Here is a 23,953-nt window from a genome sequence, read left to right as displayed (position 1 = left end):
TGTTTTCAGCAGCCATTACTCCAGTCTTTTGTGTCACATGATCCTTCAGAAATCATTCTAATAATTTGCTGCAGAAACATTTTTTATTATCTGTGATGAAGATGGTTTGTAATATTATAAATGTCTTTACTGTTTCTTTTGATCTAATTTTATCAATGCATCCTTGCTGAATAAAAGATAGAAAAATGTATAAATACAAGCATTCGTAAAATAATATATAATGTATTAAAACAATATAGAATCCATTAATATATACAAGAAAAACTACAGAAATGCCTAGTCAAATTGCAAGCCTTCACAACAGTCCTCAACAGCATGTACACGGCCCACGTGCGCCATTGACCTTTTTCGGCAAAACTTGATCAGTCTTCGGTCAGTTGTCTTTTACCTAAAGTAATTATGCCCTAAGGAAGCTCACACAGGGACAAACGGAGCGGTTCATACCTCAGAACTGGTCACATCTCCTCCGCTGATCCTTTAACAGGGAGTGTACTGGCATAGAAAACCTCTTCCTGCCGCTTCACTTTAAAAAAAAAAAAAAAAAAAAAAAAAAAAAAACGTACCTCCACAAAACATGGCACAGGAAGTACCCCCACACAGTGTGGCACAGCACTGGCTGCCTCACACATTCAGTGGCACTTATACCCCTCAGCTTCAAAGGCAGACAGGCTAGAAACCAGTTTGGTATTTTTCCACTTAAAAAAAATAGGCTTTTAAAAGAAAGAAATCGAATTCACACCATTGCGTAAAAATCCAGAAATTACACAAATGAATGAAGATATTTGGTTAAATAAAGACAGCATACAAGCACAGCTTGATGTGATGAACACAAACACAATAAAGGCTGGACTCTTTCAGCACTCATTTCTGAAATAATATACAAGCTTTATTATTACAGGTTATGGACCATAAGGCAATTCAGCATCAGTTAGTAAAATCACTCGGAAAACAAATCAACCAGAGAGAAAGATTGATCCAAAGTTCTTGGTAAAAGAGTCCTGTGTAAATAGAGACAGCGTTCTGTCTTTTTCCTCCGTTTGTGTGTTACACGCCGTCTCGCAGCGTGAGCGTGGAGCGTGGCTGAGTGGGGATTCACTTTAAACACTGCCAGAATACAGTGTGTGTGTGTCCTCGGAAACACTAACACAAGCAAACCACGTCCCACTGCCCCTGCAGACACACACACACACACACACACACACACACACACACAATGTCGCCCAAGAGAGGGAAACCTCGCCTCTGATGATCCTCATCCAACCTCTCTCCCACAATTCTCCTGCATTATACACTCAAAGACACACTGTGCAGGAATTCCTGTCTCACAGACTCTCAACCTGCGGCCCACGCTACGAGGAGAGTGAGGGAGACATGCGAGCGAGAGAGAGAGAGAGAGAGAGAGAAGCCGGTAGGGTGGGCAACAATTATGATAATTGCCAGGGCACTCAGCTGAAGGATCAATCAGCTGTGATTACAAACCCTCCTGCATGATCAAATATTAATCTGCTGTACCTTCAGTCTGACCTGCCAGCACAGAGCCTCTTACCGACTTATGCATTAAGCGATTTGCACAAGCTGAACTCATAGCACCTAATAATATTGGACATGCAAGTCGGGGCATTAAAGGGATCTTCCAGGAACTGAATTGACTTACAATAAACAGGATAAAAATAGCCCAGCATAACAGCCAGGACAACCCTTATATGACAGTCCAATTATATTAAACAAGGTATGACTGTAAAAACCAATTAGGGCAAATTCCACGGGCCACCTGATGGATTTTGTTCTTGTCATGTCCTGGAGAGCCATGGCTGCAAAGTCAAAGACAGAAAGGTCAGCATGTAATCACAGTAAACAGATGCAATACAGCAAAAGATACAATTCATTTCACTTCTTGGTTCTGAGAAGGTGAAGATTAAATTTTGCACATAATTTGATTTTAAATGGTTACACATTTAGAAAGTTAGATTTTTATTTTTTTCAAAATATAGTACACAAATGACAACACAAATAAGATAGTCAAGTTAAATAAAAATATATATATATTTATATTGGTTTTACTAATATTAATATGTTATACATAATTGTATTTATTGTTAGTTTTATTATTATTAGAAAACCATTTAAAAAACAATAGTATTTATAATAGGAACCATGTTTATATCATATAATACTATTTATTAATATTAGTTTTATTAAATTTAAAAGCAATAATGATAACTAAATTAATCTGAATATTTTATATTTAACATTAATTATATGAATTCAGACTACTAAAGTACAGTTACATTAATGTAGAACCGGAGACAGAGGGGAAAAGATTGATTGAGACACGTTCAAGCCAGCCCATAAACTTAATCTCAATTTAATCACTCTTCAATTTAAATTGAACATATGCGTTGATTTATGATAATCCATTCTGACTGGAATATTCACATCAAACGGGACAATGATTGAATTAATAGCCACATTAATTACTTCGTATGCAGACATGTATTAAAAGACAAGTGTCTGTTTCTTTTGTGGCAGACAGCAAATGGTGGTTAACGGGATTAATATGACATTACATCAACTCAGACACTCTACATTTAATAACACAAAACAGCTTGTGGAAATCATAGGATTATTCCACAGGATTATAACAGTGCCCCCCACCAGCACAGACCTGAGAGCAGATAGGGACTACAGATTACCTAATCTACTTACATCTACAAAGCATATTTAAGTCAATATATATTTTTTGAATTACACAGATAAGGCTTATTCCACGATCATAATCGTATTTGAAACCGTATTGTTTGGTCTGTTGGGTATTAGAGATAACAGATGTCATGGTTAGCCTCCAGTAAACACTATTTGCGCTACAATAGTTTGCGTAGATGCATCAGGACGCTAAATGCTGGAAGAAATGTGGGGCGAAAACAAACAAAAGAAAGAAAAGCAGTCAGAAAAGGAAAGGGGTTTAATGTAATATTTTCTTTGTGAACTACAGAAGTGGAGTGATAATGAGTGTAGGACATTAGCATTTGAAAAACAACAGAAGCTAAACATTTTTACTTCGGGGTGACTGATGAAATAACTCGTTTTTTAGAAAGAAAAACGAGTGGGGCACACACAAAGTTAGTATAAAACTAAACATTTCAGGTAATGCCCAATTTTAACTTTAATACATTTTTGCTATTTTAAGTAAAATAGGTGTAAATGCAATAATGTGATCTGTTTTAAGATACACACAGGAGACGTTATTTATTTTCAAGAAAAAAAAAGGAGTATAATCTCTTATACTAGCAGGTCTAATTTCAGGCCTTTATTCAGAAAATGAATCCCACTAATAATAGATTAACCCAAATGCTGGTTGGGGGCTAAAAGAACTCTCAGCAGGGAAAACTTGGCAGTGTCAGGTACTGAAATGCTGTAGCAGCCCAGTGAGAGAATGTGTGTAAATACTCTGTCGTAAACAGGGTGGGAGATGGTCTGCTCTTTGAGACACAGCCACGTACAAACAAGAGCCCAAATGTAAACCAGACTATAACAGTGAAACCCAGACCCCATCGGATCCTTTTACAAATAAATCAGAGAAAGTAAAGGGAGTCAGCCTTTATTTGGCATCTCGACTGAAATTTTAGTAATTCCGGTCCCTCAAATAAATATCACATGAAATTTAAAGAGTTCAGTTTGTACGGTACAGTAGTCTTAAACAATTACTGTATTGACCTCACAATATGGCAGCTTTGTGTGTTGGCATATGTTGGATTTAAATATACTAAAACAGGCATTGCATTCAGTAACCAATAAAACTGACCCTGCAGCAATTAGATTGAGAAATTAGCCTAGCAAAATATCAAATCATTTTGTAGCTTATACAGGACAGATTTAATATGCATGTTCCAGAAAAATTCCTGTTCCCTTTTTTAGGAGGCTACTATATGAGAAAATGCATGCATACACACACAAACTGTTGAGTTAAATTATTATGCTAATCAAAATTAGGTCGAAAACACTAAATAAATAAATCATAAAACAAAATGTCCAAATGTCCGTAATAATATAATCTTTTTTTTTTTTGACTAAAACATTATTAAAACCGTGTAAGCAAAACAGAACCTTTTTTAAAACTGATTTAGAAATGATCAGAACTAGCTGGGATGCAGTTTTGTTTAGGCAACATGGTGGCATTGTATGTGTGAACATAGACTACACGAAAAGATACCAGACTCAAAACATTTATACACAATTACAGTGCACAGAATCTTGTGGTGAGCAAAAGGATTGTATAGGATTATTACAATCCTACAGCTTTGTTTGTCTGTGAAAGGTTACAGAAGGACGAGCCATAAAGAGTTTGGGATTAGTTCTAATAACTGAGGAATAATTACAGTAAATCCAATCTAAATGATGCACGATATTAAGTGCATGTTAATATACTAAATCCTCAAATGCGTCATTGATTTCCATTAAGAGTCTGATGATGTTAGGCTAATATTAATTATATAAAAAAATACATATTTAAACATATTGTAATTAAACTGAAAATCTGATCCGAAACAAACTGTAAAAATAGACAATTTCTTCAAACAAAAATCAGTGAAACCACATCAATTCAGTTGTTATTTAATTATTATAATGCATTGTGTTTGAAACGCACATAATTCTTTATATTTTAAATGTAATTGTGGCATCAGCTTGTGTCTACATTTGACCAGATCGCAGTTTCGCTAAGATACTTTACACATTACGGTCACAATGTAAGAGCGCCGTTGCTCATCTTCTACATGGCATTAGCTCATGTTGGGGTCAAAGGTCAATGGTACAGACCGAGATCCTCTCCCTTGTCACTCCTCTCCCCCTATTCCTCCTCTAATTGCACAATTGGATTAGCGCAGAGCCTTCCCCCAATAACAGAGCTCCCCCAGATTTAATATGGCGGTGGAATCTAGTATAGAAGATAATTTAGATAGAAAACTCATGACTCGGGGCTTGTGACAAAGCTACTGACGTGTGCGTTTGTGTTTGTGTGTGTGTACCCTATCATCCATAAGACTTCCAGCACACCTGAACACACAGTTTAAGACAGGAAAATTAGGCAGACTGTAGAGCACCGTTTTCACTGTAAGAAGAGCCAAAAGAACTTTAAGAATCTCTTCCAATTAACTTCATGAAATGACTGCAGCGTGTAATGACAACTTCCTCCTAATTGTAACTTTAAAATAGAGCTGCAGTGCTCCAAAGATACACTCCATTAGCTGTCAGATAAGAGAAAAGCGGTGACAGAACCGCCACACAGTCAACAGTTATAAGACTGTGAAGAGACTCTCTTCTGAAGCCAGTGAGTGCGAGATCGGTTTTAAACTGCTAAAATCATTGCCAACATGTAGATGAATGTCAAGAGAGAGTTTGTCACGAGACAAACACACACACGCATATGCACAGGTGTGCGACACTGACACTGAATTTGGTAAAAGCTGCTGCAAGGGATCTGAATTTAGTTCGATTTTGATCAGTTAAATTGAATGTTTACATTTGTACAGTGAAATGAATTAAGTATCGAAACATGTTTTGTTTTTTTTTAGACGTATTTCATTAATTTCACGTGGAATTTTATTAATTTCTTCCTCATTTCTATCCATAATAAATGTGAATAAAAGCTTACTTAAATTATCCTCGCCATAGATGTTGTTAGCATTACATATTTCTTTTTCATTTTTTTTTCTTTTCACACCTGTTTGTAAAGTCATGGTAACAAGTATACAATCTCAACATGTCGATTTATCTTTGAGTGTGTTTTTAGAATATATTTCAGAATATGCATTTATAAATTCTCTGTTCCAACTATCTGAAACTGTAAAGACAAATCTTGTCATACTATAAATATAAATGACCATAAAACAATTCATTCATCCATACCCAAAACATATAAATGCATCGGCTGGCTATTAACACAGTTATTGAAACCAGATGATTTACAGCCGAACTGCTATGTTGATGGTTATATATATTTACATATATGACAAAAACAAAAAAGCTACAAATAATATTAACAATAACAACAGGAATAATAAAAGAGGTCATTATCAATTTAATAAAAAAGAGAAATGTCTTTTAGATTTGAGTAGGCCTCCTATCGTACGGTTCCCTAGCATGCTACAATCACTAAAGACACACTAAACATAAAAACACACCTCTCTCCTCTGAATACTGAGAACTCCATGATACCGGTGCTTCCCGCCGCATCACTGCTCGACTGCCCCTCACTCTCCCCGAGACCAACAACAATTTATTTTCTTCTCTCTTTTCCTGCTTCTCTCTCTCGCTCTCTTTCCTTTCTCTTTCTATCTCTTTTCTAGAGTCAATGTCACAGAACGAGACTAAAGGCTGCTGCATCACACACACAGCACAGAAGAGAGAGAGAGGAGAAACAGAAGGGCAACATTTTTAAAACCGTTAAATGTCGTAGCCGGTAATCACACTTATTTCCCCCTCAATCTTCTCATTTCTTCTAATTTTCAACAAAACAAAAGCAGGAAATGTTATTTCAACAAACACTTCAAGTCAGGAACAAATCAAAAACTTTCCATAAATATATAAATATAGATGTATTTTAACTCTTCCCTTCTCAGGGGATACTGTACACCATTTCATTTGAGTGTGTGTGTGTGTGTTTGTGTGTGTGTGTGTGTGAGAGAGAGAGAGAGAGATTATGAGTACTGGGAAGCAGAATGAAGCTTGTTCTACAGTATCTGAGCTTTTTAAGTTTCATAGTGAAGATGCAGCAGCACCACCTTCTGGTAAGAACAAGTATGAGTAAAAGAGACACCAGAGAGGGAAAGAGATGAGCTTTAAAGAAAGAGAATGCAGAAAAGGTGTAAACAAACAAATTAATAAAACTTTACAGTGATTGCATTAAATTATACTTTTCATCTTTTTCATCACTGCGTAATGAAAACAGAAAGCTTACCTAGACCCCACCAAGCCGTACATTCATATTTCTCTGCCTCCCCCTCTCTATTCCAGCTGTGGTTAGAATAGAGGGATGTAAATAATCATCTGTGTGTCTCACCCCCATTTCCTACAGAGGATCTCCTGCCCTCTAATAACAACTTAATCAGTGTGATTACACATTCATCACCGCGTGTGTGTGTGCACACGTGTGTTGGGTGTGTGTGTGTGTGTGTTTGGAGGGGGGGGGGGGGTTGTTTTAGTTGGGAAATGAAATATTTGGGACCAGGTCCTATGGCCAGAGAGAGGACAGCAAGTCACACGGCAGCTGTGTAAACACCCGGAATGTTCTGCGGACAGGTACAAGAGAAACTCCAAATCTGCAACAGCCCAAAACCATTAAGGTGCTATGGAAAAGAATGAATAGAAGAGTCATATTAAAAACATGAATGATTAATTATTGAAAATACAACAGTAATGGTGTTGCCGTGACTAACAAGGAATCCAAAACAAGAGCGATGGCACCTTCATACTTGAATGGGAGTGAATGCATTCAGTTTTTAAGTAAGAACTTTGCACGCAACTTGCACACATCCACACACAAATCTAAACTGCTGTGAGGATGTTTCTTTCTGTGTGTGTGTAATACACAAAGCAAGATTTGTAAACCATAAATGACAATCCGGAAAAAGTTAGAAAAAATCAGACGACCGCACTTTTTATTAATCTAATAAAGAATTACGTTGTTCAATTCAGTTATCAACGTAATGATACAATCAAAAAAGAAAAAGTATGTTGTTGTTCATTTGTCTTGAATTCATTAACACTTTACTATATTTTCTTCATATGCTCAAAAATAATAACCGAGATGTGACATAATTAGCTTAGAAGTGAAAATTGTTTCAAATTCCCATGACGTGTATTTAACTGCAAGGGGGAAAAAAGCATCAGCACCTGTGCTATAAATTATGCTACTTGGAAAAAAAAGGTTACCCTGCAACAACCTAGGCTAGAAACTTTTTCAACCTCGCTGTATAAATTGCATGCAAAATAATCATGCAAAATATTTACGCAAAAGTTTTCCAAGGCTGTGTGTTCACAACCTCACACCTTTGATAAATATATTAGAGGCCTTTTTGCATATGAAAAGGTGAGAGATATGCAAGCGAGATGGAGGTGTGGGTACGACGCAGGCTATAAAGTTTAAAAATGATTTGACCTCTTTATGCAGTCACACCTGTAGAGAAGAGTCGAGCTCAGGATGGTAGTGCGAGTAGGAAACACAATTAGAGCGCAGACGGCAAATCATATTAACTTTCCATGTTCCAAGAATTAAGCTGCACACGAAATGATTAATGAGAAACTACACTGATGATCAACTTGTGTGAACCTCTCATGCAAACGTGGTTTTTGGGGGTTTTGTACCACTGCAGATTGGAAGCCATCGTCTTTCTTTGAAAAGGAACAAACACATCTCCCTGATCTTTATCTTAACATTAATTCAAAACAACTTCGGTTCGGTCACAACTGCTTGTGCACACGGAAGCTAAAATCAAGAATGATTGACTTTTGCTTGTCGTTCTGCTTGCTTTTTGCTTACTATCACTACCTCTGGCATAGATCTGTGTGCTCTAATCATCCTTTATTGAAGCCTCTCCCTCTGCAGCCTTTTCAAACCCTCGTCAGCAGTAATGGCCACATATTGTTTCTGTGAGTGTGAATTGATTTATATCAGCAGTAAAGCATCCCCAGACATGCAGAGAGGGTCATTGGAACCCAATAGCAATTATATGTGTTAGTCTGAACAGAGAAGGCCGGGGAAGAAGTCTGATCAATACTGCCAGCAAAGGTCAGGAAGATCCAGGCAACAAGGAACAAGAAGGAAAACAGTGTGTGCATGTGTTACACCGTCTGGATGTGTGGAAGATTATTTGTACAAGTTCAAGAATCAACTCTGCGTAAATCTATTCTTATTCAATGCAGCTATTTATGTACAGAAGGTTTTATGAACGATTTACACGCGCACATTCGTTCTGCTCCTGTGTTGTGAACGAGGCCCATTAGGTCAAGATGCTGTTTTTCTCTGATGACTGGAAGTGCAATTTCATCTATATTGCTATTTGAGAAAGGAATCGCTCAAAAGTTTTGTGTTTGAACTTTGTTTAAACATTCTGGGCTTTGCATATGATCTTCATCTATCCCTTTCCCTCAGCCTTTAATTACATCGCCCTCACTCCCGCCATTAATATGCTGATCTCATTATGACCTACATTACCCGGATTAACGGATTCAGTAGGAAACTGGAAACCAGCAGCAAACAGTGTTTCCTTCCAGAATTCCCATTACCCAAGATTTCGGTTGTTTTCCTCCCTTTATTCTCCGCCATATTCTCTCTTATTCTATCAGTCTGAAGTTCTTTTCTTTCTTTATATCGAGTTCAAACCAGTGCCAGATCTCTCTTTTCTCTGCATGTGTGTGTGTGTATGCATGAGTCTCTAAGGAGGGTTTGAATCCATATTAATTTCCTCTCTGGCAGTTATGTGCTTTCGTATGAACTGTGGGGTTTCACTTCTAATCTGTCAGTAATTCAGTAACGTGTAAACTAATTATGCCACACATATTTATGTAATTGGTTCGAGAGCCAGAAAAAAAAAAAAATCAATCTGTTGGTTGAGAATGCATTAAAGAGAATGGAGTTATTATAATCATATGTCAAATGCTGATTATGTTATGAAAGTAAAAAGTGGATGTCAGCCACAGGTCAATACGGAGGCCCCCCGGCTCCATAAAAATCCACACTAGTGCGTTCAATAATGGTAAGAGCGCGCACACACATCTATTAACTCTTATTCACTTTCTCATACACACACACAGATCATTGTGCTCTCTCTGGGGCACGGATGGTATTGATATTGCTTCACATAAAAAGCAATTCTGAAAAGTTTGATCTAGTGTTTAGGATTAGCAGGGCTCCTGACATCAGTAAAATGATTCCAACTGGAGGAAAAAACACACACCCGAACACACATACTGTGTCTTGAGTTAGCATGGAACATTATCCGCAACATGATCAATAAGGAGCAATAGCCAATCAGGGACTAAAGATGCTATAGAAAAGACTGACAAAGAGAAAGAGAGAGAGAGAGAGAGAGAGAGAATATTGTTGTAGGGAAGAGGAACGGAAAGAGAAAGCTCATAGTTTAGAAAAATATACCACATGATAAAAACAGTTTAAGTGATCTATGCCTATTTTAATAATATAATTCAAAATAATCATTTTCACTTGATCTCTCGGCCTTCCAGGGTAATCCAAACTCACAACTCTCAAGTTTACCTCATATGTTTTGGATTCCTGTGCAAACTTCTTTATTTTAGAATAAACTGTGGCTTTTTTTCAGTCATTCTGAGCAATTTTGTATGCTGTCGATAATTTCTATATGCTAAATAATTCCTGAGTCTGATCAATCTAATCCACAATAATTAGAAAAGTTATTTTCTGTAAAAATAATAATAATAATTCTTCCTAAAATAAGCATACAAGTGAGAAAAAAAAAAAAAAACCCTCAACGTTACTGTTCCCTTAGCCCCATTAAACAATGTTTTTAAAACATAAAGTATTAAAACATATATAGTATTCAATACCATAAGCATTAAATACAGCGTAAGTTCACAGCCATGCATAACGGCTGCATTACGCTCATCAAGCATCCTCTTGCTGATCTGGTAACAATTACAGCTGACAAGGTTTATGATTGATAACCTTTGTTTACAGTGTTTAAAGAGGGGGCAGATTTCAAAACATCATTTCCCTGAGCACATAAATAACCGGGACTTAAATTGACCCCTCATCCGCAGAAAGGCATACTACGCCTGTCCCAAAAATGTTCGACAATCAAACAACAATAACAGTTTCCATCTTCAGCATGAAATTATGTCCATTTTAAATCCCCAGTCATACATCTTCAGCTGACAGCTCTCAGCCAGCTGTAACGAGCGCAGACGTAAATACAGGACGTAGCTTTACACTGGATCCTCATCTAGAAGCCTGCGCTGATTACTAATGTCTAGATTTCCATCTAGATGTTGCCGACAATGATTGCTAGTGTCTGACTCTGTATTACACAGCAGGAAAGGAAAAGAGGTGCTAGTATGCGATATGATTATGAAGACACTGAGAATTATGTATTACACCGTCTATTTTTAATTATAAGCATTTTGCTGGCGATTAAATGCTAGACTATTGTGATTAAATTCACATTTATTATACAGATTAAAGGAAAAGTGAAGAATTATAGGAACATCCAGCAAAAAATAAATAAATAAATAAATACTTTGTGTAAACGTACAGAATAAAATGTCTAAGGTGGTCCGACTGGCTGCCTGTAGTTCGTGCAGCCGGCAGCAGAGCAGATGTAAGTCAATATGGGCTCATATGGCACGCTGGAGGCACAGAGACTAGAGTCTACAGACCAGCAATCTTCATCTAAACATCAGTGGCTCCAGATATGGATTTGAAACCGCCGGTGGGAACTCACACTTCATAAGGGAAACTTCCTGTCTCTGTGTGTCCTCTTCTCCTGTGGCTCACCGCTCGTGTCACATCTCTCTCTCTCTCTCTCCTTCTCTCAAAAGACGTCTTTCTTCTTGTTTTATGGATTACAGCGCATCAGCACTAATGTGTCTTTTCATTAATTATGGATGCAATTTTGTGTCCTTGTCCAACTCTTATTTATTCAAAAGGAGAGCAGCATCTCAAGTCTGAGCTGAGGGAGAGGAAAGAGGAAAAGTGTAATCTCCTGCCGCACCTTTTACACATTCATAGCTTCGGTCTCATTATTCACCTGGGCTTGACGCTCAGCACACACGCACACAGGCCCATCTGCTTTTGAGAACCCCCTTGTAATGAATTCACCTGTCCTGGGAGCAGAGCAGTGGCCGTGGTCTGATCCGGGAGGCTCAACATAAATGGCGATCCAAATCCATACAGATCCTGCAAAATGGAACGGAGAGCGGAGGTCCACGCTGGGAATATGTGCTTTAGGGTTAGCAGGGCATCTCAGAGTAGCTTTTCCTCTCCCACACACTCACTTTTCCTCTCCCCTTTTCCTTTATTTCTCTCTAAAGCCTTCTCCTGTTAAACAAATTGCTGGTACAGGGATGTGTAGTCTGGGTTAGCTGATCAGGCTTTGATGTGAACAAGTCAGTAAGAGGTCATCTGTCTCTGAAAGCACTGCCGAGGGCTCCAGCGAGCTAATATACTTGGCATGGGCACAAGTAGAAGACAGAGAAAGAAAGATAGGTACATAGATAGACAGAGGGGGGAAAAGAATAAGAAAAGCAATGGGTTATGTAACACAAACGGAACCTGTGTGTCGTAGTATATCATATATAATAAAAGGCACAAGTAACATTATTAAGCATTAAATTCATAAAAGAGGTTCAATAATTATTTCAATAAATTATTATAAAAAATATTATATTCATTACTAAAACAAATATATTACATTATTTTTATAAAAACATTACCTCTATATTTATTATTTTAAATAATTGTGAAAGCAATATCAATAATAATAATATAAAACAGCATTTATATTATATTTAGTGAAGTGCATGTCCAAGACACTCTAGTTAAAGAGATTTTAAATTTCACCTTTCCATTTTCCTAGTTAAATAAAAGGTGAACGAATATGCAGTAGAATTGAACAAATAAATAGAATACTATTTTTTGACTGCATCCTTTGAAGGTTGCTTTACATATAAAGTTTGTCTACTTATTTATTCCCTTTTTATGCAATGCATGTCCAAATTCTCAAGATACTCCCAAAATGTGAATTTTGCTATTAAATGTAATGAGACATAGAAGAAACAGTCCAGTTTATCTCCACTGCAAAACACAAACACACAGCATGAATTTCCATGTTGGTCAAGAATGGTTTATGTGGTTTGGTGCTATTCTAGCTCAGCAATCCATTTCTTTCCCCAGGCCTAATGAAGAGGCCCGATGGGAACGTTAGCATCCCATAGACTTTTCAGCAGGGAGTGTGTGTGTGTGGAGTTTTCTCCCTCTCATGAACGTTTCCTTGTCAGTCACATGATGATGATTACACCAATTCATTTTGCTTGAACTATACTGCTGAGACAACACGCTCTCATAATTACCATTTTACCCTGAAACCCTGTAATCTTCAGCTACCTCTCGCCATCTCACCAAAGAAGTTAAAAACTTATAACGGGAAGCATTTATCAAACACACATTCATTCCGTCTCTCCCATCATACACACATAAAACACCTTCATCTCACACCCGCCTGATGTCTTGGTTCATGCTGTGCGTGCTAGGCTGACTCACACACATACACACACACACACATACACACACACACACACACGAGGACTCACACCATTTCAGCAGGCAGCAACAGGAAAGTAGGAGATGGGGATTTTAGTGACTCATTAATTCCACCTAATTATTCTCCATGACATCCATTTCTGACATTTCCTCTTAGTGTTACAATTCACTGACCTTAAACGTGAGCCCAGCGCTAACGGCTCTCTACTGAGCTCAATCCTGTGTTAAAAGTGCTCTTATCCTACAAATACAGCGTTGACCATTAAAAGCATTCTGTTTTAGGGTCATGATGGACAACTAGTCTCTCAGTGACAGAGTAATCAGAGAGTGTGGTCTACTATTTTTAAAGAATCTTTTGAGTGCAGTGGTAAGTTCTTTTTGTACAGTTTGCACACAAGTAATGCATTATGGAGCTCAAATGAGAACGTGACAGTCCTCTGCGCTCCCACATTACTTCTTGCATGATTTTCATAATGCACTTATGTCACGCTTCATAAACAACATTTCCATAGCGGGGATCTCACAGTTTGTCATTATTAGACAGGAGCAATGGTTTAAAGTGTAAAAAGTTAAAAATATTAATATTTTTCTCTCTCTCACACCTATGTTTTCAATTGATTCATCCTTTGTGTCGGTGATCACTTTGTGTGGTTTTTGAAGTGTCAACTTTGGTGTTATTATCCACTTCCTTTATATAGACTTACAGATATGAATTATTTTTCAAAATATATTTGAAAGAAAGTTATAAACATCTGGGATGGTTCTAGGGGAAATAATGAGTTGGTAATGTTGTTTTTATTTTTTTTCGTCCCTTAAAAGATGAATTTGACTGATATAATTCTTGACTGATATAATTTGACTGAAATACCTGTATGATTTTTAATAGGGCAGAAACTCTTAACATTTATAAAACTGAATAAACATTAAACTTGTAATGAGTTAAACTGATGGAACCAAATATATTTCTATAAAATAAAAGACAGCTTTCACGGTGTTTAAGTGTATTAAAAGCTGAAACCAACCTAATGATTCGTTGACTACTCGATTTATAAAAACTAGAGGCTAATTTTATTCATGACACAGAGAAACAGTCGACATGATTTCAGCGGTGACCAGAGAGGGTTGAAGGAAGAGAGACAGACAGGCTGACTGACAGACGGAGACAGCGTGACAGAGAGAGAGTGGCAAGTCCCATCACAGTCCTTTTTGATCACGTTCATCGGCAACCCCCACCCTAGCGCAGCGGAGGGGTTAGATTTACCCAGTTTACCTACTTTCAGTACAACCAAGGAGCCACAAGCATTGATCTCGGCTGAGAGGGAATCGAGAGAGAGAGAGAGAGAGAGAGAGAGAGATGAAGAGCGAGTGAGGGAGAAATAAAGACAGTGAGAGAGAAAGACCATTAACTCTGCTGCTGTACAACTGTACAGCTATTGATTGATGGGGGTGATGCTGTTAATATTATTTATGGAGGAGCAGTTCCTCTGCTCTCTGCCTGAGCCACAGCCCATAATAAGCAATAATTGATCGCTCAGGAGACACGACTTCCCCCCACACGACCCCAGAGCAGTGGGAACTAGACGGATGGCCTCCAACGCAGTTATGATTGATATTATCAGATTACATAAGCGGCTGACATGAGGCCAGGCCGGCCAGCTCAAGTGGGGGGCATTGATTTTTGATTAGGACGGCACTCAACACATCATAGAGCAGGGAGGCAGGGGGAATGCACCCCGCAGGCCTGGATATGGGATGATTATTAGGGTATGTCTGCGGCTGCTGCACGGAGACGGTGGCTGCACTGCGAGAGTGTACGTTTGCTAAAGTTGGCAATATTAAAGACTGCATATGCAACAAACCAAAATAAGCCGAACCGAAGCCTTTCATTTGTCTGATGTAATTGTGCATATGGGGCTGTAAATAGGCAGGCCTGTAGGTCGTAAGTATGCATGTGTTTGTGTCTGTATGTCCGTGCACGCACACATATTTCACAATAGAGACACGCAAATGTGTGCATCTAATTATCCCAAAGATAATAACACCACAGCTATAATATTAGACATCACACTGCACATGATGAGCAAAACTTTATTCAGCCTCTCAAACCTCAAGCCTGTAGTTAGCTGAATTAAAGGTGAACTGTGTAATTTCTGTCACTAGCGGCACCAAACTAAATCGCAAAAATTATGACTGCTTCCAAACTGGTCTCCCAAAATCTTGCCCCAAGACATAAAAACAGACTTATGTTTTTCATATATACATCATATATCCATATACATACATATATACATATTTTTAGATATGTAAAACATTAGTTTAAAGTCAAATATAAGAAACTTCACATTTAACACTAACTTGTTATACAAAACCCTATTGGACACAGGGCACTGAAGACATTTTACCCTTTACCCATGATCCTCTGCTTGACCCATGCAACAGCTGGATGACTCTGTGTTGGACCACCATGACAGGCAGTGGCCATTAACGTGTCATTTCCTCCTCCTTTTATCTGAATGAAGAGTGACCTTTCCATTTGACCCCAGCTATCATAACATCCTCTGTTTAAAAATGGAGGCTATTCACTATGGAATAACAGTTATCAAACTGCCCAGAGGCTGCTCTCATCAGGCCAGTGATTAGAAATGATCACAAAAATGAAAAATGAATAGAAAATTAACCCCAAAATGAACTCTCTCGATCTTAAACACACACACACACTCAGCCATCTCTCTTTTTCTTATTTTTCTCAAGCCCCACATTTACTCATACACAGTCAGATGACTCAGTAGTGGTCATCTTCAGGGTCCTCATGTTCTGTTTTGGGTCTAAGGAAATTTTAATAGCTCAAAATATAGTTAGCACTGGAGCCAGGTGGATACTTCCTGACATTTCATAAGCTTATGGAATCTGATACTTTTGAAATTTGGATTAAACATCCTTAAATACAATTGTACATTATAATAGGTTTGTCGTGTCAGAGATACTAGATATAAAACACTAACAAATGTAATACATTTTTACATGGTAAGACCCTCTGAATGACATACACAGAGAAACTCCTGCCAATTTTCCAATTATATTATATTATATTATATTACAATATATTACATTATATTATATTATATAACATAAATATTACCTGTCTAAATATATTATTATTAAAGTACATAATTGTGGTCCTTGGGGCAACAGACATAAAGAACGAAAACATAAATATTAAAACCTGAGAGTTATGTTTGAGCTACAGTATAAAACACAATTTATATTATATATACAAATATGTCTACATGTTCAGCACAGTGCTTCCACAATGAACCAACTGTTGTGGATCAGATTATACATGACCCCTCTAACCTTTTACCAAACACACACACACACACACACACACACACACACGCACACACACACACACACACACACACACACACACTCCCTGAGGTACCAGCTCAATTACTACAGTCACATGGTTTGCGCTCAGAGCCACACATTTCTCAATGTGCAGTTTGTGTAGAATGGTATATAATCATGTAGCCAAAACATGCAGATTTTAAATGAAAATGTGTGTGAAAACCATAATAAAGTTCTCAAAAGAGCTCAGTGTGCTTTGAGTGTGTGAGTCTGTACATGGTGTTACAGCGTGTGTGTGTGTGTGAGAGAGAGTTCATGATTAATGCTTCTTCATCACTTCTCTGACATCTTTCCTTGTAATGGTTCTGTACTTTAGAATCAACTAATTATCTTAATTTTAGATGTCCTCATGAGCAATAATTTCTCTTTTCTGCACTGGTTTACCATCTATGGCTTGACAGAGATGTACTGAAATTGAAACTAACTGCATTTGGTTTTATTAATAAACGACATTAGATTTTTAATTACACAGTTCATAACGGTAATAGAATACAAATAATGGGCAGGTATCTGCTCAGCCATCATGAGAACTGACCCTTGGCTGACCACCTGAATAGAGACAAGGCCAGAGCTATGCACCACCACACACATTAGAACCTCTCTCAGCTAGTAACAAGAGCAGGTATTCATAACCATAATATTTCCAACATTCCAACTAGGTAACGTCAAATCAAAGCAGTGCAGATAAAGAAGTCATTGAGGGAATGTTATTTCAAATTTTTTAATTTCCAAAATCTTTTTGCCTGACAGAGGTGACACTCAGTCGGGTGAGAAGGTGAGAAGAGTGGACTTAAATATGATTGATGACTTTTTTTTCATAATTACATTCCAAACATTACACAGTGGATTGAGCAGTGGTGTTACCTTACCATTAACTACCTGAGGAAGTGCAGCTGGACCCTCTAGCATGAATCAATAATTCATATCTTTCACTTCCTGATATAGGCTACTTCATAACATAACACATTTCAAAGAAAAGTCCTTCTGTTTCTGCCAAAACTTCTCTTAAACATACTGGGAAAAAATAAAACAAAATCACAAAATAAAATCCACACATCTGAATAGTATGACCTTTTAAAATAATGTGCCTTTCTTTAAGGTTGATGATTTAAGATTTAGAAGACACCTTTAAGGAAAAAGGCAAGACTCAAATGTTTAAGCCCATCTCAGTCCAGTGGTTTATTGTAGGGCAGAAAAAATTATTGGGTTAAATTCACTCCATGATGACTCACAAATCAGCCTCTATGGATTATCTGCTATAAGGATCTATTGTGCTGAGTTGAAGGTCATGATATTGGCCTACACTCTGAAATTTATACCACTGAATTAAAAGTCTTTACTACATGTGTTAATGCAATGCATAATGCTCTTATAGAATACATTTAAGAACATATCTTCAGAACTGGAGGGTAATTTCTGGATTCTACAAGCTATGATCAGGAACTTTGACTTAAGGTACAGCTGTAAAGATTGCCAATTAATTAGCAGCAACAATTAAAATATTCATTTAAATCGCCATGGGACAATACAAAAAAAAAATTAATCATTCAAAATTAATATCAGTTGCACATATGCATAGACACCAAGGCCAGGCCAAACCATCAAGAGTCTGAACACCGGCCTGTTCACTGCAGGACAGTCTACATGATTAATGACCCCCAATTAAAGGCAGGATGACAGATTTGACATTCATATGATGCAGTCCCCAAAGATTGCCTCTCTCTCACACAAACTCATCGTCTGAGCTGGTACTGCCTCTAAACATCAGCACCGACAGATCTTAAATGCTTTAAAACTGGACGTCAAACACCTCAACATTTTTCCTTACTCAACAACGTTTATTGATGTCCAAGCAGACAGGCTTTCAAATACAGACAGAGAGGACCGCACTGTTGCAACTTTGAAAAACCCACACAGAAGACTAAACAGAAGACTGACAAAACACAGCAACAAAATGATGCACATAAATAGAACAGCTCCAAAAATAATGCCACACCAATGTCACGTAAGCTACGTTTAATTTTTATATGCACCGTTTCTGAACTGAAAATCTCTCTAAAGACAAAAAACTAACAAAAACGGGACTCCCTTTATAATAAAATTGTACACTTTATGAACTTTTAAGTGTAAATATATATTACATTGTACTTAATTTATATATATATATATATATATATATATATAAAAAAAAACATGTAACTACATCTTTAATGTGTTTTTTGCAATACATCAAGAACACAATAAGACAATTGTACCACACAAGTAAATTGTTTTGACGCATTATAAAATGTGGCAGGCAGATTCTGTAAGGATCTGAGAACAACACAAAACTTTGGATCCCAGTATTGTTTAGGATCCAAACACATTATTGAAGATCTTAAGGCCGCTTTCGTCTCTAAAAAACACCCTTAATAATCCCCATGGCTGGAAGTGTGTGTGCGTTTGTGTATGTGAGAGAGAGCATACAACACAGAGCAAGAGGGGAAAAAAAATCTGCCAACAATTAAACACAGACAGCGTTTTTACTTAGGGAAAAAGTAGCTGTTGTACTCCGAGCTGGAGCTGCCCGTGGGCAGCCGCGGAAGTGTGATTAAAAGGAGAAAGGATGCGTGAACAGCTGTTTTCAGTGCTGGCTTACACTGCCTGCCATGTTTCCCTTTTGTAGTCACAGCGCGGGAACACCACAAGCCTCTGCCACGCCCGCCAAACTACATCTCACATGGCCAACATATGCTTGGGACGAGGGACGGAGGCCGAGACAGAGAGAAAGGGTGTAGGAGAAGAAACGGCGGGAAAACGACACACTATTGAGCTTACAGTAGCCTCGTGCTGCCTCATGTAGTAGTGGTCACTGACAGCATGATCTCTCAATCATCACAGCATGTGTGTTTTATGTAATGGGCTACACTTCATAGAAACATGCTGACTGAGAAACAGATGTAGTGCTGGCTATATTCACAGTGTCTGGGCAAGACTACATTTTCCAAAAACAAAACTTCCAAAAGTTTGGGATCAGTAAGATATATATTTAAGTGCTGCATATATATATATATATATAATTTTTTGAAAAAAAGAAAAAAAGAAAAACAGCGGACGTTAACACTTTTTCATTGTTACAAAAGTTTTCTATCTCAAAAAAAAAATATATATATATATATATATATATATATATATATATATATATATATATATATATATATATATATATATATATATATATATATATATATATATATATATATATATATTATCATTCTTTTTATTACATTTTCCAAGATGGTACAGTACTTTAAACCAACTACCTTTTTTTATGCATAAATATTGTGTACAATAATATTTTTACATAAAACATTTTAGCACACACACACCATCAAATAATCAAATAAAAATAAATTCTGTTTTAAACTGTCTATTCATAAAAGAATGCTGAAATATAAATATACAATATATAAATATAAAATATGTATCAAGCATATGTATCAAATTTATTTTTATTTTTTTTAAATTGTGCATTTGTGAACATAATAGACTTCATTCAAGTACATTCAAATCTTACCAACTCCAAACTTCTGAACAGTTTCGTACAATCACTTTTTTCTTATGCAGCCAAATGCTGAATATGAATTTTGTTTCGCTTGGCAATCGCACTACAGCTATTCAAAACATTTTTATAACCTAACAGGGGTTGACGACAGCCTACATTAGTAATTGCCCGGAAAGAGAAACTTGCAACACATGCTCCCCGTACCATACATACTTCATTTTGATAACATGAAAACTTGTAGAGATTTGTCTAATGCATTCAGCACATATCGTCCCCTTGGAATTATAAGGTTCTATCTGACATTTTTGTTAAAATTGAGTTATTCACATATTCTTATTCTGTGACAATTTATTTACATTATGTGATGTTTTATTTTAAGTTGTGTACATTTTGGGATTTTTTATTGAAAAAACAAAAAGGTTCTATCTACAGAAGTCTATGGAACACAAAAACTTTAAAGCTCAATATCTCAAAACTACTCAGAACGCAGATAGAACCTTATAATTCCAAGGGGACGATATTGTATGAGCTCTACAAATCTGGCTATTGTGAAAATGTTGTTTAAAGTCACTACACTTATAGAATGTGATTTTAAATCATGTCTTTCATAACCAAACTGTTTATGAACATGACTCTTTGTACTCCAAACAAAACTGACACCCACATTCTGCAGTTGAACGTCGACGCTTGGCCTGAAAATAAAACTATTTGTGGGCTTCTTTTTCATCTAAAAGATGCAAACAACATTCTTGTTAAACGTTTCATTTCCAATGTTGTGACTTAAATGGTGTACTGACACAACAGTAGTATTCAGAGTTAAAGAAAGCCTGTGATAGAGTGTGTTTATATGACCCATCAGTGCCACTCAGGAGCAAGCCCACCTGTAGTCTGCAAGTCATTACACTAGGGTCACGGGATATCCTCCATGTAAATGCTCACTCACTTCACTTCAAATTGGGTGTAAAGATCCCATTTCCTCTCATTCGCAAACTGAAACACCTGTCCAAGGATGGGATATGATGTCGTCATGGTACCCTGCCATCCATTATATCCCCATTACCTGCAGATAAAAATGTTCAAAGAGAAAACAAAAAGTGTTTTTCATTTAGCAGACGCTTTTATCCAAAGTGACTTACAGTGCATTTAATATGTAAATTCTGTTTTACCTAACATGTGTTAGGGTCCCTGGGAACCAAACCCACAATCTCTTGAGCTGGTAACTCAATGCTCTACCACTGAGCCACAGGAACTACTTTTTTCATAAATGTTATAGAGACTATGATGTAGGTCTAATTATAAAATTACTGGTAGTTAATGCATTAAATTGTGTTGGTAGCAGCTCAAATAACAATAAAATATTGGCAAAAGTCCAGTTTCCAGTGTTATATAATGTTGCGTTTGATAAGAAACAAAGTCTCATCTTTCAAATTATGTCCCTTTTTTTCAGTAAATTCAAACAACATGTCATTTTGACGCTCTTTGATGTGGCGGGAAAGATCACTGTATTAGCGGATCCATTCAAACAGTAGTGCGGCGTGTGATACTTTTTACTACTAGTTTAAACATGAACTAAACATGACTGCACATCCCATGCTTCACGTAAACCCTCAATCATTGTTTCAACCATGGAAGAAGCAAAAAAAAAAAAAAAAAAAAAACGTAAAAAAAAATTAAAAGTTAATTTAAAAACTGCATTATGTGCAATATACTGGACTTGTTTGCATACATTATTTTCACACATTAGAGAGTTGAATATTTAAAAATAAATAGTAATTCAATTTAAGTTTGGGCTTTGTTGTTAACTGTAACCTAGTAATGTAAGAAGAGCTCCCTATAGTTTAGAGCATAAGCTGAGGTATAGTTTTACATGTATTTAAAGAAAGAGCAATTAGTAAACAACATATTTAATATGATTAAATATTAAGTTAATATTAGTAAACCACTTTTTAATATCACACACACACACACACACTATAGTGTGTGTGTGTGTGTAATGTATGTGTATATGCATATATGTACATGTACAGTAAGCAAATCTTCCATTTTTCCCCCACAATATTAGCTTGTTGTTTTTTTGTTTTGTTTTTTTTTACATGCACACTTACAGTACTAGTCCTCTTTATGGTAGAATACTTACCTCATAAATCTGGGTCAGTTTGTATAAGTAAACACTTTTACAACAGCTATTACAGACGCCAGAAGATGATACAGTATAACACAGAAATGTCTCTTTACATTTAACTGACTTTGCATTAATAACTTAATGGAAATACTTCAATTTCTAAGAGTAAAACCTGCAATGCATTTGTAAAAGTTGGTTATTTATTAATGACTTAATAATAAGCCAGCAATGAGAAGATGACTAAAAAGAGACTCATTTTATTCTGTGCCATACCTCAGCTAAACCTGAAATAACTTACAACCCAAGGCCTGTTTGACACCAAACACCTCACAATCCCCCTTCACCTGACATGCTTCTCCGCACTAAATCACAGGAGCTGCTGTGACCGCTGACATGCTAGATATGGCCTGCAGTCACAGCATTCAATCAGCCCATGTCACTGCGATAGAGCTCCGTCCAGCATCCTGTTTCTCCTGCAGAAGACCAATGAGAAACAGACAGCAAGTCCACTTACATGAATACAGAGATCAACCAAACCATCTAGCCTGGAACTTTAAACAATGAGCAGAACTTTTTATGGATCTATGTATACTTATATTGAAGAAAAATAAAAACATGGACTAGAAAACATACGTCATTCAATACAGATCTAAAATACAGAGAACCTCAAATCAAAGTACAGAGAATAGGATCCAATTGATTTCCTCAATGCGGAAAACGTGTATGGAATAGCAGCGTTCGTTTCCCGCTGGAAAAACCTTTGCCTTGCATGAGATAAATTGATTTTATTCATTATAATACTGAGTGTAATTTAATTTGATGTTAAAATATGTTCTCTAATTTCAGTACGGTTTGTTTTGGGGCAGGTTTTGGTTGCTTGTTAATTGAGTTTAAATGTACAGTATGTAATATTGTGAATGTAATACAGTATGTAATATATGCTGTATTCATCCAAATAAATTAATGCTGTCTTGTATTTTGTCCATGGGTGTTCTTGCTTAATAATAAAATGTTCATCTTTTGTTTATTGCTGTTGCCTAGTAATTTTTTGTGTGTGATTTTTAATTTCCAGCCCATTTTAAGCCAGCAATACAATTATTTTTTTAAAACAATAGATGACTTAATCAACCCAGAATGGGTAAAAACATTTAACCCAAAGTCTAATAACCCAGCATGTGTTCTGTCCAATATTTACTCAAAGCTGGGTTGCCAAATAACTCAAGGTGGATTGTTTTTAACCCAGTATTTTTACAGCGTATATGAGAGAACTTCATATCCAACGTTTCTCTGAGAGTCGCTTCATGAGCATTTTACGGTTTCATTTAAGAAAAACTACCTTCAAATCATCTACAGTACACACAGAAACTTAAAGGTCAAGGTTCAGTATAGTGTACGCAGTTTGCGTTCAGCAGATATTCTCCAAAATGGTGCTACGGTCAGTGATGCAGAGAGACACATAGAAGACAAATTGTTGAATAAAGTTACAGTATTTTAATTTTATTTACGTACAAAAAGTATTCTCGTATCCTCCTGATGAGGAGAGGGGTAACGTGAGCTTTTTTTGGCTCATTGAAGACAACCCTCGCTGCTA

The 23,953-nt window shown here is 36.7% G+C and overlaps 1 long non-coding RNA gene across 1 annotated transcript in view; it reads right to left on the bottom strand.

The window, feature by feature from the left end:
- Window positions 1-521: 521 nt before the first annotated feature.
- Window positions 522-23,953, bottom strand: part of LOC113106055 (uncharacterized) — a 37,299-nt gene continuing 13,867 nt past the window's right edge. Inside the window, exons 2-3 of the long non-coding RNA XR_003292446.1 lie at window positions 21,184-21,300; window positions 522-1,811 (exon numbers count right to left, since the gene is read on the bottom strand). This is a non-coding gene — a long non-coding RNA (uncharacterized LOC113106055). The remainder of the gene's footprint in view (window positions 1,812-21,183; window positions 21,301-23,953) is intronic.

Source organism: Carassius auratus, chromosome 7, assembly GCF_003368295.1.
Source record: "Carassius auratus strain Wakin chromosome 7, ASM336829v1, whole genome shotgun sequence".
Taxonomy (NCBI): Eukaryota; Metazoa; Chordata; class Actinopteri; order Cypriniformes; family Cyprinidae; genus Carassius; species Carassius auratus.
Note: the sequence above shows the minus strand (reverse complement) of the source record. Positions and strands in the feature narration are given on the sequence as shown.